The sequence below is a fragment of the Protopterus annectens genome, chromosome 6.part0, assembly GCF_019279795.1.
Source record: "Protopterus annectens isolate FY-2018-M chromosome 6.part0, PAN1.0, whole genome shotgun sequence".
Taxonomy (NCBI): domain Eukaryota; kingdom Metazoa; phylum Chordata; order Ceratodontiformes; family Protopteridae; genus Protopterus; species Protopterus annectens.
In genome coordinates this window covers 1763407319-1763426726 of record NC_056737.1, presented here as the reverse complement: position 1 = coordinate 1763426726, position 19408 = coordinate 1763407319, and positions in this window count along the sequence as shown.

Genomic DNA, 19408 nt, shown 5'->3' with positions numbered 1-19408 from the left:
AAATGGATACATTTTATCTGAAGGATCTTTAAGGACTTATTGTTTTACAAAGATGATCTTTGTGTAATATGTTAAATTAATTTGATTAATTAACTCAGTCACTATTAATTAATTAACTCAGTTACTATCTTCCTTCATAGAGCAGAGCCTGCAGTCACTATATCTGACTCTGATATTGCGGGAGCTTTGTCACAAAGCCCTACACCTACAAGTTTAATGAAAATTTTGTCTTTGTTTCATGTGAGCATATGTATCCTGAAGAACCTTGTTGTGTATTAACTTTAATCATTTAAATACATTCCTGCTCTGTGAAATAGTAGGACCCCTTACTAAGTTGTCCACTGTCTCCTTTTGCTTCACAACTAGAGTATACTGCATATGCCAGGTATTTGGTTTCAGAAAAGGACAGAAATCCTGTTTTACTTGCATCTCTTTGTTATTTGCTTTGTTCTGGCTATAAGGTGATTACTCTCAGTTATAAACTGACCTATAAATTGACCCAACTCCTTCAGAAACACAACTACAAAAGGATAACATAACTATTACCTTATCATCACCACTCAATCTCTCCACCACAAGCTTCTCCCAAATAACCCCAACACTGTTCTCTATGCCAATCTTCTTCTATTCCCACCCTAAAGTCCTCGATACCATCCACTACAACCTAAAACTAATACAAATACCCAAATTACCTAAACTCCTAAAACAACTAGATGTTCTTTCACGACCTATAACTTGTATGGGAACATTCACCCTAACCCAGTTCCCATTCCTACGACACAGACAACAATACTAAAACTCATCAACTCTTAATATCAGGAGCATGTGAAATAAACTGACACTCTTTCATGCTTTGTTAAAACACTCTAACCCGACTTCCTTGCTATTACACAGACTTGGCTAAAACCAGAAATAAAAGATACTGAAATTCTTCCCCCAGTTACAGCATTATCAGAGTAGACAGAGCACATAAAAAGGTGGCAGAATAGCTCTAATTTTCCCAAACGACTTGACAGGTTGCCCATACTCAAATACCATACCAAAATTCTGCAATACCAAAATCCTTGCAACATTTCTATAACTTAGCTCATCTAAGAACATCTGCATAGTTATTTTATACATCCCTCCTGAGTAAAACATTCCCATTCTAGAAAATACTCTAGCCTGGATATCTGAAATAATACTGAATGAAACTATTATCTTAGGGGATGTTAACATTGACTGGCAGACACTAACTATACACACACAGCAAACAGTATAAACCTCTGTGACTTTACTCAACTTATAAATACTCCTACCAGAAAACATCCAACACTCCACTGGACTGGATTCTAGTGTCAGACCCTTCTAACTTTACATGCTCAGGCATACTCCTCAACTCTTTAGGTGACCACCTACCAGCCTATACTCACAGGACTATCGCTCAACTCACAAAGCAACACAAGTTCAAAACTTTATGCTACCTACTAAAATTCAGCAAAGATGTATTTAATGAATCTCTTAAAGCTATAGACTGGTCCATCCTAAAAGACTTCCCTTTAATGATGCAGTTGAACATTTCAGCAGCACCTTCCTCAGCATTCTTAACTCCCTAGCCCCTCAAAGAACAAAAAGAATAAAAAATAACCACGCCCCATGGCTCACCAAATCATGTAAAACTCTAATGAAAAACAGGGGCAGAGCATGGACTGCCTGGCTAAAGAATAAAAACAACATAAATCTTCAGTTATACAGACAACTCCACAATCAAACAAAAAGACAAATATTGCATGACAAAAATCCTACTATTCCTACATTCAAGATAACCACAAAAACAACCCTAAGAAAAATTGGTCCTCTGTAACGTCACTACTCAATTCAGGAAATAAAAATAATCATAAACTACACCCCAATATACCTCCTCTTCAAACAGCCACCAAATTCAGAACATACTTTATAGAGGGTCCATATTAGATCACCGGATGCTTAAAAAAGCAAACGATGATTGATCAACCCTATGTAAGTGAAAGCTTAAAATATCGAAGCAACAGAAACCCAAATTTTTTCCTAGAAAAAGAATTTGGTTGTCCATTTCTATTGCTTCGGTATTTTCAGTGCTGTGGTGGAAAGTTACGGGTCGGGTTCAGGTAAGTGTGCGATTGTGTGGATGTGAGGGTTAGGGCGGGTTAGGTGACTTAGGATTAGGGCGTGGGTGAGGTAAGTGTGCGATTGTGTGTATGTGAGGGTTAGTGCGGGTTAGGTGAGTTAGGGTTAGGGAGCGGGTGAGGTGAGTGTGCGATAGTGACGGACCTTAGGGTTTGGTTTTGGGTTAAGGTAAGTGGATAGTTAGTGGTGTGTGTATAGTTTAGTGTAGGGTTAGGTGTCAGATTTTAGGTGTATGTGTGTGGATTGCTGTTTGTTTGGTATGCTTGTGTTGTGTGTATGTGCTTTGGAACAGCGATTTTTTTCTCTAGGAAAAAAAATCACTGTTCTGGCAGTTCAAGATTGTTAGCTTTTGCTTACATAGGGTCGATTAATCACCATTCAATTTTTTAAGCATTCAGTGATCTAATATAGACCCTTATAGAGTATATATCTAACCTAAAAGTAAACCCATCTCATCCATCCCGACTCACTACTTCTACTAACACCCCCATTACTAACCTTTACATACCCCACATGTTACACACACACACAACCAAAAACAAACCATACCCAGCTTACTTTTCAGCCCATCTCTATATCTCAAATAAAAAAAAAAAACTATTACAAAAACTAAAACCTTGCTCAACCTCAGCAGACAACCTCCCACCAGAATACCTAAAGTTTGCCACAGAGGCAATAACATTCCCTGTTATCATCTTAATTACTAGATCTATAGCTGAATCACATGTCCCAACCTATGGAAAAGATCACATATTATCCCTTTACATAAGGGAGGCAACTCCATTAACATCACAAACTTTTGTCCTATTGCAGTCTTGTCCCCCCTCTACGATTCTAGAAAAAATGTGTGCACCTACTTCTCCACCATCTTGTACACAGCAACCTACTTTCTGACACTCAGCATGGCTCAGTACCTCAACAGCCTTATTATTTTAATGGACTCTGTCAGCAAAGCTCATAACACTGGCAAACTAGCATCTGCAATATTTCTACATTTATCAGAAGCATTTGACATGGTATCTCACCCCAAACTCCTTAAAGAACTTTCCAGTATTTGTGCATCCTCCTCCTCACTTCAGTGGTTTTCTAACTACCTAGCTGACAGTCAGCAAGCAGTAAACGGGCAGGACTCTGTCTCCCCATATCACATCACCCCCACAGGTATACCTCAAGGATCCATCCTTGTCCCATTACTATTTAATGACTTCATCAGCAACTTACATACATCCTCCTATGAAGGCACAGTAAATCAGTATGCAGATGACTCCTCTATCATCTGTGTATCAGAAATATTAACTCACCTACAACACATAACACAACAAACTTTCACTTCTATAGAAACATGGGTCTTCAATGCTGAACTTCTACTGAATTCCCCTCACCCCCAAAAAAGCTCCTTCTCTTCACGCAAAAACAACAAAACAAATCTCAGGATCTTTTTAGCCAACAATACTGAAATTGAATTGTTCCAGCCATTCAAACTACTAGGTGTCTCAACTGATGATAATCTCAAGTTTGACATACACATATAAAACAGTATAAAAAAAAAACACCATAAAGTAGGCATGTTATACAGAAATAAAAACTTCCTCACAGCAGCTACCAAAATTACACTGGCCAAAACCTATCTCTTGCCCTCTTGCACTCACTGTTAGATGGGCCCCCAATTCTAATTAACTTACAGACCTCCCTAAAAAAAAAAAAAAAGGCTGCTATAAAAAAATTGCCAAATTTGCCATAAGTATAACCTTTTAAGTCATCACTGTAAAGCCCGACATTCACTAATATGGTTTGAAGTCCCCCAGCACCTCCAATACATACAGTTTACTACAGTATACAAAATCATCCACAACCCACTAGCTTGTTCTGCTTTTAGCCCACTGATCAACTTTTATATCATAAACATCTCAAATCTGAAGACAAACATCTCACAACTTATAAACCTAACAGAATCCCAGGGCTAAGCCTTTACTCTTGTTTCTGACAAAACAATGGCACTTCCTTCTTCTGACTTTGAAAACTGCTACTAACCTGCACTCCTACAAAATCTCTATAAAAGAATACCTCAACAAAGCTTGGCGTTGCTCCTGTATGAGTCCAGGCTGAGGTACTCTTAAACATTTTTCTACCTTTACTCTCTCTATCCCCATTACCAACTCAGCCTACCCTCCCTTCCTCTACACATACTCCCCTGAAGTTACACTCATACCTTTTCCACATCTATTCCTACTGTCCCCTCTATCACACTCTGCCCTTCTCTATTTGTACTATCCTACACCTTCACCAATATAATCAGTTACCTTATTCCATGACCTCTCGAATATTAATAATCATTATGATAATCATCTATTATGTAAATAATGCTGTATCTTCCTGTTGTTAGGCTTTCCAATGTGTCTGCTGAGTTTTTATTCTGACAAACTAATATGTAGTTTTTCACATTTTATTCTTGAATGTTATGACTTTATTATGTCTATTAAGTTCTCATTCTGACAAACTAATGTGTTGTTTTCACATTTGTGCTTGAATGTTATGACTTTATTATGTCTATCAGAGAGTAAGAGAAATGGGGAGCGGTGTTGTTGTTTCTATGCCCACTATAGCTTGGTGTCTTATTTATATAAGAATGATGGAGACTTTTAAATAATTTGTGTTAGTTGTGCTGTGGCAAGAAAGCATTAAAATAGCCCTTTCAATACGCTTCCACAACAAACTCGGGGGAGGGGGGTTTATGTAATTTTGTAAAACTGATTACTTTTCATTTTGAAGAAAGTTTTGATGCTACTGATGATGATTTAAATGTCCCTTATAGTAACTGGCAATGTCTTAACTAAAGGTTTGTTTTTTGTTTGCTGAATTGGTTAGTATTAGTAAAGAATTTGAATAGTCTCAGGTTGCATCGTCCCCTACTGGGGGTGACAATAAACTGGTCCTAGTTTGGGTGAAAAATCAAAAACTAATTGGGGATTGTGAAGTTTGTATAAAACTCATTGGCTCTGATCTTGTATTTCCTAGATATATGATTTTTCCCCGGCCTGTTAAGGCAACTAATCAAAGGTATATGCATGCCTTGTATAGGACAGACTATTATAAACTAAAGTGATATATCTAAATGAAGCTGGAGAAGTTCATTTTGTTCAGATGATGTTGTGGCAGGGTGGGTTACCTATATAAGGCAATTGATGAATATGTGTCTTTAGTTTCTATCAATCATACTGCATTCAAATCACCTTGGTAGGATGATTATCTGGATTAATTATATACCAGGTCCCAGAATTTATATAGAAAATTGAAAAAATGTCTAGAGAGGAAACATTTGGCAGAATACAGGACTGTCAGAAATAAACTCAGTAGAATGGAAAAATTAAATAGGAAAAATTATGAGAAGAGTATAGCAAGTAATGCTGTACTAAATAACAAAAACTTTTATAATCATTTGATGTTATATAAAAATAATGTAAATTTAGGTATTCATATTACTTCTGTGGATAATTTGGTTAGCAATACAAGTTTACTGGCTAGCATTTTTTTGAAACATCTTGTAAGTACTGATAAAAATTTACATAATGAAAATGGTTCAGTTGAAGTTAATGCAGATTGTGTGTCACTTTTTTGTTAAGTCCAGATGATTTACTAAGGATGACTAAAAATAATCTGGTTGCAGGTCCAGATGATATTAACAGTATGTCCCTGTCAGCTATTACTAATTATACAATGGTCCCCCATTAATATTCCAAAATGTGTACACTGATTGGTCAGCGTGCCCATTGTAAATCAGACTTATACTAATGAAAAAGGTCTGGTCGCTCAGACTTTTTCCATTAGTATAAGTCTTTTTTTTTTGTTACAGCAACGGAGAATGGAAGAGCTCCGTTGCTATAATCTTATCATGTTAAATGGGTTTAACATAGGGAGAAAGCTTACAAAAAGCAACAGAGATCTTCCTTTCTCCATTGCTTTTTTAAAGCTGTCTCGCTATGTTAAACGGGTTTGACATACCGAGACAGCTTTAAAAAAAGCAGCGGAGAAAGGAAGATCTCCTTTGCTTTTTTTAAACTCTTTTAACATAGCGAGACACCTTTTAAAAAGCAACGGAGATCTTGCTTTCTCTATTGCTTCCACACACAGCTCTGATGTACTGTGTAAGCATACGCATGCGCAGTACATCAGAACTGCCGCAGAATACCAGACAGCTGTGGAAGGGCAGCATGGAGGCATTATACAATGCCATTATTTAAGAAAAGTAAGTATTTTTTTCTTAAATAATGTCATTGTATAATAGCAATAACCCACTTCTGAGTGTGGGTAATGCTGGATATACCCACGGTTGTCCTTGTTTGGCCACTCAGGCTTCGCCCTCATGACCAAACCACAGCAACCGTGGGTAAATCCAGCATTACCCACACCCAGGCATGGGTTATTGCTTAAGGAAATTACTCCTTACTTGTGTTATCTTTTCACAGATCCCTAGAAATAGGCTATGCGTCTAAAATGTGGAAGGTGACATATATTGCTCCAGTGCCTAAGGGAGGTGATGACTGTGATCCTTTGAAGGCGAATGGCCGAGGTACCAGATCGAAAATAAAGAACTTGGTGGAATCAGACTGTTTGGTTTGTAGCTGAAAGGTGATGACTGTAAGGCTGAAAATTTTAGGTCTATTAATCTTAACTGCATTGTTGGGACATGTTTTCATCACTTCCAAACTTGAAAGCTGCTATAACAAAATTTCTAAATTTGCCACCAAAGCCAAACATTCCATTCATCACTGCGTTACCCTGCAATCACTCAACTGGTTAGAATTCACAAATTAACTAGACTTCCTCCAGCTCACTACAGCACATAGACTAATATTTAATCCAACTAAATTCCCCGCTCTAACTAACATCCTTCCCCCAGACACCTCAAATAGAACTCTCACATCTGAACACCAAAACTTAATTACTGTCCCCCAAACCTAAACATCCTGTTAGACAATTCTCCTCTCCTTCTCCTTAGGTAAGAAATGGAACTTTCTCCCTTCCACACTAAGGACAATGTCAAATACACCTAACTTCAAAACTCAGCTTTACACCTACTTCTCCTCCAAATGGAAATGTAACTGCATTCTCCCTACCTAGAACTCTTTAAAAAAAGCCCCCTGGGAGGGTATCTTCCTGAGTTCCTAAACACCTTATAGCTGGCTATAACCTTCTATAGCTAATTCCCATATGCTCTCTCATACTCTGTAAATATTGTAAATAGCTTTTGACTTTTGACTTTAACTGAGTGAATTTGTTAAAATGTATCTGCACAATATTTTTCCACTATGGGCAATATTGCTCATGCTTTGTATTATTTGATATGTTTTTGTACTTGTACTTTTACTTTTATTGGACTACTATCTTTACTGTAATCTGTTTCATGGAACTTTTCTCCCCTGGCCTCTGCTGAAAACGGGCTCTCTGGGCCCAATGGATTTCCCCGCAAGGGAGCCCGCAGGATTTTTTGTAGGGGGGGGGGTGCAAACACAAGCCCCGCCCATGCAGCCCCACCCATCGGCTGTCCTCACCCACTCAGCCCCACCCACGCAGCCATTCCAGTGTCCCATTACTTGGCTATTTCTCCCCATTTGTCATAGACACTGTTCAAATCTCTCAATGTGCATACTGTTTTATGCTTTACTTCTACAATGATTTCAGATATTTGGATTTCATTTACAACTTTTATTTCAACTTTTGTAGCACAAACACTGATAGACATTTACTAAACCTAAACAAAGCAATAGTCTTACAATGAAAACAGACTTAGCATTAAAACTTCTCTACCTTTGAAACCCACATTCAGTGAAACAACATTGAAACCCGCAATCAAAGAAAATGCATCTGGCCAGTGGTAGGGTAAGTTTACCTTTGGGCTGTTTTCAAATCATAGGCTCCTTGCACACATTTTTAGAACCATGGAAAAGTTATTTGATTCACCTTCCTGACTGTATTAATTATACTATATAATAATTGAATTATATCCCTTGTATAATACAGCACCACTTGTTAGAGCGTGTTTTAAATTTATAGTTCTGAACATTTTTCCTTTAAACAATGAAGCAAATCATATGAACCAATAATGACAACCTGCACAATTCAGAACATTTCAACCATAAAGGGCCACTCTACTCAAACTTCTGTCATACAATCCACCAATATCAATTAATATGCAAAATCTTTGCAGAAGTAAAAGTCATCTGAATAATTCCACATTAAAGAGATCTGAAACCAGTGAAGAGGTTGTTGCTAGAAAACAACTTTATATTTCAGTGTTTAATCTACAAATTCAATGCCTGCTGCCCTTGAAGAATAGAGTGCCTACGTTATATTAAAAAAATGGTAAGCTGGTATATTGTAATAGGGAATGGGTGGCAAGCTGAAAACCAAGTTCATAGTTATTAGGCATCTCATCCAAAGGAGGACATACTCAGGACTGTAGCACTCCACCTCCTTAAAATACAAATCTACATGTTGTGGGAGTAGAACCTATAGTCTTCTTTATCAAGATGCAAGTATGCTACCTGCGCTGCTGCTTTAAAAATTCTATACCACAATCGTGATACCATTTGCTAAACAAAACAGATGCACATTTTAAGTAGGCTTAGCATGAGCAGCAGTAAATTTCTCTTCCCTTGAAGCTCACAATTCCTTGAAAATGCACTTGAAAATAAAATCTACCTGTCAACTCTAACTAGGGCATTTCACTCTCTCTCTCTCACACACACACACCTCAACCTCTTAGTTCAAGAAATCTCGACAAAGCCTAAAATAAATAGGAACAGATTATAAACATTGCTGTCATGAACTTAGAACATTGTTAGAATCTGCACCTGCTTCTGACAAAGTACCTTCTTGATGACACACAGGACAAATATATATTTGTGCAGTTATTCAAACCCAGACTGTTTTTAAAATAAAAAAGTCACTTACTACTAATGGACAAATTACACTACCAAAGAGAAATAAGTAGTAGATCAATAACTACAAACAGGTCTAATTAAAGAGCTGAATAATATTACCTATTACCTATGTACTTTCCTCACAGTGCGACTCAGCGTCTTAACTACTACAATTTGTGCCAAACCTGAAGTGCTGAGAGCAAAACAGAATAATGGAATCACTGGAGATAATTGAAAATAGTTTAGAACATTACTTTGCTAAAATATTATGAAACCAGCATGAGCTACAGAATTTCTTGGGAAGAAACTGAAATGCAAAGTAACATTAGTCAACCATTTCATTTACAGCCCCATGGGTGCTTAATGTAATGAAATAAGTACTTTGCCTGCAATTTCATAACATACACTTTTAGATACCTACTGTGCCACGATGTATACTAGGTGTGCCCATCCAAAGAAATGTCCCTGAAGTACAGACACATAATCTCACAAAAAATAAAATGAATGGTTTAAAATGGCACTTGCTCACTAAAGCAATTATATAAGTCAGCACTAAAAAATTAAAAGCACTACACTCTCACAAAGTCCTCTTGAGTACCTTGTTCCTCATTGGCCCTTTTTTTCAATTATAAAGGAATTCCCAATACTATTCTAGCATGTCCAAAGGTCAGTTGTCAATCTTCTCTCTGGTCCAGCTGGTGAATCTGGGAATCTTGAGGCAATGCTACAACTGCCTCATGTACACAGACAACCCTCTCCTCCTCCCAACAAATTCCAACACATGTGAGAAATGCATCCATATAGCCAAATTGGAGGCTAAGCTCTCTCGACTCAGTACTGGCGTAACCAGTCAGGAGGAGAAGGAAACCACACTCAGTACAATTCCAGTCTCACATAGACCTACCATGACAGCAAACCAAACACAAACACACAAAAACATACTTGGAGGCTCTAAATAAAAATCTGCCTAAGCAGCAGAGACCTCCAAAACAGACACCCAAGCAACCGCTACCCAAAACAAAACACGTGCAACACATAGCTCACAAAGCAAGTGTGCCGAACAGTCACAGCCCTTAAGGCTAAACAACACACCTGATACACTTGTAATAGGTGACTATCGTCAGGCACACTGGCGTCCCGCTCACCAGGCTGAACAAGGAGAAGGTCACGGTGAGCTGTCTGTCAGGCGCTAGGATCCGCCACATAACACAAGCACTCAGGTCACTCCAAGGCAAGTACAAATATGACTCAGTCATTGTCCATGCTGGTGTGAATGACCTGAGACATACCTCCCTGGACTACATGAAAAGAGACATACAGGAGCTCTCTGAGCATGTGGCCCAGGCCGGTATGACCCTGACCTTGAGTAGCATCTTACCCTCACCAAGAATGATGCCACAATATGAAGACAAGATGATAAATTTCAACAATTGGCTTAAGTATTGGTGTCATTCAAAGGGGATCCAATGCCTGTCAGCCTGGGATGACATGCTCGACAAGCCACGATGCTTCGCTAGGGACGGCTTGCACCTGTCACCCCTGGGCTTTCAGATATTGGCAAAGGCCCTTGCTACCCCCATAGTGCCTTTTTTAGGCAAGGCTCACAAGACAAACCCACCTCCATAGGTATCACAAGGGATAAGAAACTAAGAGTAATGCTACTCAATGCCAGAAGTCTAAACCTCAAGATGCACACACTCGAAACTCTCCTTAGCATGGAGAACATCGATATCTGTGCAGTAACAGAAACCTGGTTCAAGGCTCCTGAGAGCACCCCAGCATTACCAGGTTATACCTCATACCATGCTTTTTGGCCCCAAAACTTGGACCGACCCACAAAAGGAGGGGGAGTATCAATATTCGTCAAAGATACCCACACCTCCAGGTTGGTGGCACAGCACAAAGCATCAGAGACTATCCATGTGCAACTAACAGTGGGTAAAACTGCATTCCAGTTTATAGCCTGCTACAGACCACCCTCCCTAACCCAGGAACCCCACTCGGCCTTCCCGAGAACACTGGAAAATATGAAGGTCTCTCCAAACACCATTATATTGGGCGACTTCAACTACCCAAACATAGACTGGGAGCATTACTCTAGCTCCAACACCCTAGCCCAAAGGTTCCTAGAATTTATAAACTCAAATGCTATGGAACAACTTGTTACCACTCCCACAAGAGGGGAAAACATATTGGACCTGATCACCACCAACATGGGGACTCTATGCTCCAGACCAGAAGTGTATCCCTCACTGGTAAGATCAGACCATAAACTAATCTCACTGGATATTCACATCCCGACACCACCCCCTGCCCAGAAAACCACAGTGAAAAACCTCTCTAAAGCAAATTTCACACTCCTCAAAACCGAGGTGGAATCCTTCAAAGCCCCCGGGCCTGTGGAAAATACGGCCCAGACCACAGAATCCTTTATAAATGCATTCTATGAACACCTTCAGGAATGCATGGATTATGCGATCCCAAATAAAACCAAGACCCAATCCTCCAAAGGCAGACGTCCTGTCTGGTGGATCCCAGCCATAAACAAACCATACAATAGAAGGAGGAAGCTACTAAATGATAGAGCAAAATTCCAAAAAGGGAAGGCATCTCTGATCAGTATTAGCAAAAAACTACGGGCACTCATAAAATCATCTAAAGCCAGCTTCGAGAGAAAAATTGCACAGCAGGACACTAAGGATAATCACAAGGCTTTCTTTAGTTATGTTAGGAACCTGGGTGGTAATTCCCCGATATGCTCAGATTTAGTCCAAAATGACAAAAAATACACTGAACCCACAGACATTGCCAACATCCTAGCTGACAGGTTCAGCGCAAACTTCTCCCCCCCCCACCAAAAGGGCAAATATCTATCCCAGCAGAGTGCTGCCCCCCTGACATCTCAGATGCTCAGGTAAGAGCTGCCCTCACCAAAGCAAAAAACACAGCATCAATGGTACCAGACGGTGTCCCGGGCTGCGTCCTACATGAACTCCAAGAAGAGCTAAACCCAAACATAAAACTACTGTTCAATCTCAGCCTTACTACAGGATATGTACCCAAAGAGTGGCATACAGCAACTGTGGTCCCTCTCCACAAAGGTGGTGCCTCAACGGATCCTGGAAACTATCGCCCCATAAGCCTGACTAGCTTGGTCTGCAAAGCTATGGAAAGGATCATCATGGACCTCATAAATAAAGATATTGGAGACCTACAGACACTGGATCCTACCCAGTTCGGGTTTGTTAAGGGCAGATCCTGCCTCTTAAACCTGGTTGATTTCTTTGAAACAGTCACCAAGGCCATTGACGAGGGGAAGGTGGTCCACACTGCCTACCTGGACCTCGCAAAAGCCTTTAATACAATACCCCACTCAGGCATTATAGATAAGCTCACCAGCTTAAATATAAACCCCTATGTCACTAGATGGGTTGCAAACTGGCTCAAGGACAGAACCCACATGGTTAGAATTGCTGAAGCCATGTCAGACTCCAAACCAGTTACAAGGGGCATCCCACAAGGCTCAGTCCTGGGACCTCTCTTGTTCGGTATATATTTCTCGGAGGTACAGGCCAACACAGAAGGACTGTGGCTGACCAAGTTCGTAGATGACTGCAAACTGGGCGCCATAATTGACTCTCCAACCGACACAAGCATCCTCCAAAAGGGCCTCATATAAACAAACAACTGGTGCCAGAGCCATGGCCTCAAGCTAAATGCCAAAAAGTGTATAGTCATCCCCTTTGGCAAAAACAAAGTGCCCACAAATTACCACATAGGTGGTAATCCATTAAGTACAGAAGAAGTAATTAGGGACCTGGGGACCCAAGTTGATAGCAATCTCTCATTTGACAACCATGTGGCCAAAGTGGTTAGAAAAACATTTTATATAGCCCACCTAATCATGAAGGGATTCACATCTAGATCAGGGGAGGTCATCGTGCCTGTTTACTCATCCCTCATCAAGCCCATAATTGAGTACAATGCCCCTTTTGGGATGTACCTTACCAGACACATGCAACAACTGGAAAGACCCCAAAAGTACCTCACCAAGAGGATCAAAGGGCTCAAACAGATGCTATATGCTGCCCGGTTAAAGAAACTCCAGCTCTACTCAGTGGCATACCACCTGTTCAGAGGCGAACTGTGCCTGACGTATAAAGCCATGTCCAACCTGGAATTAATGGACATGCTGCACCTCAGAAAATCCAAATCCCATCGAGCTACACGCTCGAGAGACTTGAACCTCAGCACTGAAATAAATAGGACATGCTGGAGGGACAAATTCATAACCCAGAGGCTCCCTTCACTCTGGAATAAAATCCCACTCCAGGTTAGGCAGAGTCCCTCACTGACTCTCTTCAAGAGGAATCTTGATGAGTGGATGGGAGATCGTAGGTTTACCCCGGGTATCACTTCTGTGTCACTGTTAGACAGAGGCACAGTATACTAACCTCAAAAAAGGGCATAGCAAAATTAATTTAAAATGGGTGGCGAAAGCTAAACACATTCTGGCTAGGCTTATAAATGCCCTAGGGCAGATAGCCTAGTATGAACCTATGAACCTATACCTACTGATAAAGAATGAAGCACTTCAGCTGAGACTTGCACTCGGATCCTTTACCTGAGTCTACAAGATACTTGTATACAAAAATACCAGCTACATTATTAAAAGAACTAGAATATAAATATACTTCTATCACCCTTAATCCTTCCCAGCATGAAATCAGTGACTACAAAAGTAATTACATATTACATACGGAATATGTGCTTTCTTCATTTATTGAGAGTTCGTAAAAACACCTCTGAAAAATAATTCATTACTATTGCTTGAAAGTGAACCCATCCATTTCAGAATATCATGTTTTCCCACTATTAGCTATGAAACTGAAGAGACTAGATAAAATATTTCCTAAAACAAAACTGTGGCCACACAAATAATTTTGCATCAAGATACATTTTTCATAAATAATGAATAAATAAAATTCCACATTGTATGACTCTTAGAAAGTCACTTAACTTTGTTATACTCCCTTGGATAAAGTGAATTTCTCATTAGGTCTACTTCTTAATTTCGAACTTTCAAAATGAGGACGGAGGACTAAACTTGAGAACTATGCCATATGACAAGTTAACTACTGTGACACTGCACTGCTGTCCTTTATTAGTAATAAAATGACTTGATAACAACTACTTAATATGCATTGGCGAATAATTGTTACACTTCGGCAGCATTGTACAAGTTTACTTATAAAAATGTATTCATATCTGTAGATTTCCCATATCACATAAATTCTTAGTGCAAGACTGACTTTCAACAGAGAATGTAAAATTATGCGCTGTCCTCTACAGCACTGCCCATGATAGTTATGTTGGATAATATACTATTCCAAATTCCTGTTTATGTAGAATGTGCTCACTTAAAACTGCTGTTTGAAGTATGCTCTCTGCAGAGCTGTCATTTCTTGATGACCATTGTGGTCACTGACCAGGCAAAATTTAATATCTTTGTATTTTAAATTGGTTCAAGTACCAGACCCAGTAATTTTCTGTAACAACAAGCAAGAGCTACTATAGTGGCTGCTCAGATTACAACACTCTCTGGCAGAATGAAGGATGTCAATAAAAGCAAGCTGCATAAAATATTATATTTTACATTTTTTATATATTTTGCTAACAATGTTCTAGATACATTTTTTGAGATTAATATATAAATACTTAATGTGAACATATCTACAAAAGTAACATGGACAAGTGGAGGAAAACTGAATGCTAATACACTGCCACTATAACCATTAACTAACTACTCAATCGTTACCTCAAACTCTACAGTGGATCATACAATACATATCTGCCAAACTAAACAACATGTGGCTAGAGATTGTGCTAACAGGTTTTGTATTGTGTAAGGAGAAAGCTCATTTTAGTTGTGAAGGTGAAGTAAGAAGTATAAAATATAAAGGGTGTATAAACTCGGATGCTAATGAAGAGCAGGAACAAAAAGACAATATTAGTCAGCTTGTAGAAGAGCAAAATTAAGTAGGCTGGAGGGAAGTAAAAGAATATGACTTGAGCAGCTTACCTCACAGGACAAAGCTCGGAGACTAGATAATACTTTATTATCAAACTTATAAAATTGATTTTAATGGCTGTCAGGTCGGACTAGTGAGCTTCTACCATCTCTTGGCACACAATATTGCCTATCTGGCACCTACCTCTCTCACTTCTACGTTCATCCGCAGTGGGAACGTCCTCTAGAATTCAAATTTACAGTAGCCGCGAAAAACAAAGCCGTAAACCATAGGTCGCACAGACGCTAAAGATGAAAACAGGTCGCAAACACCTGTTGCATCTGTGCAACTAGACAGGACGCAAAGGCCGTTCTTAAAGAGGAATGCCCTTTAAAAAAATGTATTTATTTTTTTTAAATTAAAATAAAATGAATTTCTTGGCCAGCCGTTTCCAGGGGGGTGCAAGTGCACCCCCTTGCACCTGCCTGCGGGCGCCCTTGTTTCCCCGGTAATCAAACTGGAAATAAATAAATAATAATAAATAACAGGTAATTTTTAAATACATTATTAGTGCATTCAATATGTTAGATTCTTCACATCATGGTTTTGTTACTGGTAGGTCTTGTGTTTCAGACTTACTTTCTTTTTATGGTTATTTATGCAAGGTACTGGATAAAGGGGTTGCTGCTAATGTTATACATTTAGAAATGTCGAAGGCTTTCAACTTAATGTGGCATCACAGAATTATTGCATTATTACAGGGATATTGTATCAATGAGTATGGGATTAAATGGTTTACTAACTAGATGACTGGAGGCCATGTAGGCTAAAGATTGTTTATATCTTGTCAGATGAGAGGGTGTAAGCAGGAGTCCCACAGGTTCTGTATTAGGACCAGTTTTATTTAATATTTTTATGGCCAGTTTTCTGAGTGATAGTAAATTTTGGCTGAATAAAAAATGTTGTTAATACTAATGTTGGAACTACAATTTCTGATTTAAATAATCAACTTTCTTTCCAAATCTATTTGAATACTTTACTTAAATAGACTATGTTGAATGATATGAAGTTTAATCTTATGCACTTTAGGGATCCCAAGTGTGCTTATGCTGTGGATAATTCTAGTCTTCAAGTAATAAATGTTACCAGAAATTTGAGAGTAAAAATTGATCACTCCCTTTCATTTGTTGGAGGTAGTTAGAAGATATTATTTTGAAATTAATATTTTTAGAACAATTGTAAGCAGAGACAGCATGGTTTCACTTATCATCTATAAAACTATAGTTAGACCTGTCATTGAATACTTTCATTCAACTTGTATATATAAGAGCATACATTTAGAAAGATTGAACAGAGTACCAAGGCATTTTACTAGGAAGATATTTGGTATGAGGTGTTTGAATTATCATAGTAGGTTAAAGTTTTATCTGTAATATAGATTGGTTAGAAAAGATATGATAACTATTTATAAATGTGTCAGTGATTGCACTTTTGCAAAAGTTTTGGGTATTCATAGGAAGATACATGTATTGAATACCAGGAATAATTATTTCCTGGTAAATACTATCCCCTGGATTCTGCAAGCCTTGCACGGCATGCAGGATTAGTGCAGGAGCTCCAGCAGGCAATATGTCTGCCGTGCGATCCAGGAATAGCCTGTAGGGGTGTGCATGAGTGCTCCTGTACTAGTCCTGCACGGACTCATCCCCTGTATGCAAATTACCCCATTTGCAGGAGAAATCCATGCAAATTAGGTGAATTTGCAATCCAGGAATGCATTTCAAGCTAGTCACAATCACTACAATTCAAATGCCCTACTTTGGCAATCTTGCTAATGTCATTCACTGTGAAATACAAAAAAAACAATGAAGATCAGGACTTTCAGAGACCACCAGGAGACAATACTTTTTAGCGCTTTCTTTCACGTTTATTACAGTGAACTTCTTCAGAAAAAGAAGAGACTTCCCACACTCTTCTTTTATACATGCAATAAAGGAAATGATGTAATTAGATTAATTAACCACCTTGAGTCATTAGACCTTATATACATTGATGTGTAAAACATCTTTATATATGTGTAATATAAATTTATCATCTTTTTAAATCCATATAAATTGAATATAAAAAAGTTTTTAAATATATTTTGTCTCTTTGTAAAATACTTGTGTGTATGTGTATATATATCTATATGTGGGCTTAGCAAAATTCACCCACCTTTTTTCTTGTAAATACAAGTATAAACTTAATAAATGTATGTGTGTGTGTGTGTGCACACACCATCTCAAACACTTTCAAATCTTCCTTTGCAGTTCAAATACTTTCTTAATTTTATAAATATGTAAGTGTTCTGTAGTACATATCCTAAGTATCTAATTAGAGCAACGCTTCTCTTTGCTCCAGTTTGTTATTTAAATCACCAGTAAACATTCCCTGATCAATCTGTTCTAAAATGAAAAATTCAAACTTTTTGAAATTTTCACATTCTAAAGCATGTCTGGCTAAAGCATTGTTTTTATCCTTTTTTCTAATGGCCAGACCATGGTCGTATATTTTACGTTTTAATACTCTCTTGGTCTTCCCAATGTAATAACATTGACATGTAGAACAGAATGATCAGGGAATGTTTACTGGTGATTTAAATAACAAACTGGAGCAAAGAGAAGCATTGTGGCAACTTTTGTTAGGGGCAGATCATTCACCTGGTTTAAATGAGATGGTCAATTTAAAATGTTTTTTCAGTGACAGATAGATTTAGTATGAACAATATTAGTTAAATATGCTTTTATGAAAACTAGCCAAGTAACAGCATTTCATGTTTATATATATTATTCACACCTATATATTTTTTATACATTTTTTATACATTTTTTAGTAATTTGTTAGGTTTCATTAGGACATGCATTTGATTATTCATTCACAGTTTATGGTCAGTTTTTATTTATTCAAGTATTTATTTACTTCTAATTAGATACTTAGGATATGTACTACAGAACACTTACATATTTATAAAATTAAGAAAGTATTTGAACTGCAAAGGAAGATTTGAAAGTGTTTGAGAAGGTGTGTGCACACACACACACATACATTTATTAAGTTTATACTTGTATTTACAAGAAAAAAGGTGTGTGAATTTTGGTAAGCCCACATGTAGATATATATACACATACACACAAGTATTTTACAAAGAGACAAAATACATTTAAAAACTTTTTTATATTCAATTTATATGGATTTAAAAAGATGATACATTTATATTACACATATATAAAGATGTTTTACACATCAATGTATATAAGGTCTAATGACTCAAGGTGGTTAATTAATCTAATGACATCATTTCCTTTATTGTATGTATAAAAGAAGAGTGTGGGAAGTCTCTTCTTTTTCTGAAGAAGTTCACTGTAATAAACGTGAAAGAAAGCGCTAAAAAGTATTGTCTCCTAGTGGTCTCTGAAAGTCCTGATCTTCATTGTTTTTTTGTTGGTTTTGGTTCACAGTTCATTATTCACTGTGAAATACACCTTTGGGGAAGGAGAAATGCAGTAATCTCCATGGTGTGTCCTATAACTGCGTAGTGCTGTAGTGTAATGTATTAGTTAGGGAGGAGTTCTAATCATAGACATAACAGGTGCGTGTTTGTCATTTGTGTCCTGTGTGGAGGTAGGTATGTGTGTGTTTGTAACAAATGAACTCAATGTGGAGTGGGTCTTGCAAAATTCTTATATGGTGGCCCTAGTATATATCACAATGTCCACCGTACAGTGATAACAGATGTAAAATAGCTGAGAGGCTGGGGTGCAAATCCATACACCTACATGTGACATTGGCCAGCCGAACAATGTTAGCAACTCTTGTATTACCCAGAGAACACTCTCAACCCATGCCTCATACACACACACACGCACACTTGCCTAGGCAACAGCCACTATGTTGGTAGTACCCTGCATATTGCCCACTGATAGTAACCATGGTGTGATTGCATTGGGCTGCAGAGGGCATGGCACCCTGTCCATTAGTCCAATAGGCACGTACATGCCGACAGTGCACTTACCCCATATTCCCCACTGGACATCTACAACACCTGTGGTGCCATCATATGTGACCCACAAAGGACATACCATGCCTGAAAAACATGCCTTGTATGGACAGATGCCACTGACACCAGGGAATACGGGTATCATGCTAACAATTTATGTGCAGGGTCAACCTGCTGTCCATTAACAGTTCCCACCACATGAGGCCAGGACTGGCACATCTGATAACTGTACATACATGTGGGAGGTGTGCACATCCCAGACAGTGTCCATGTCATGGACTAAGGAATACATACAT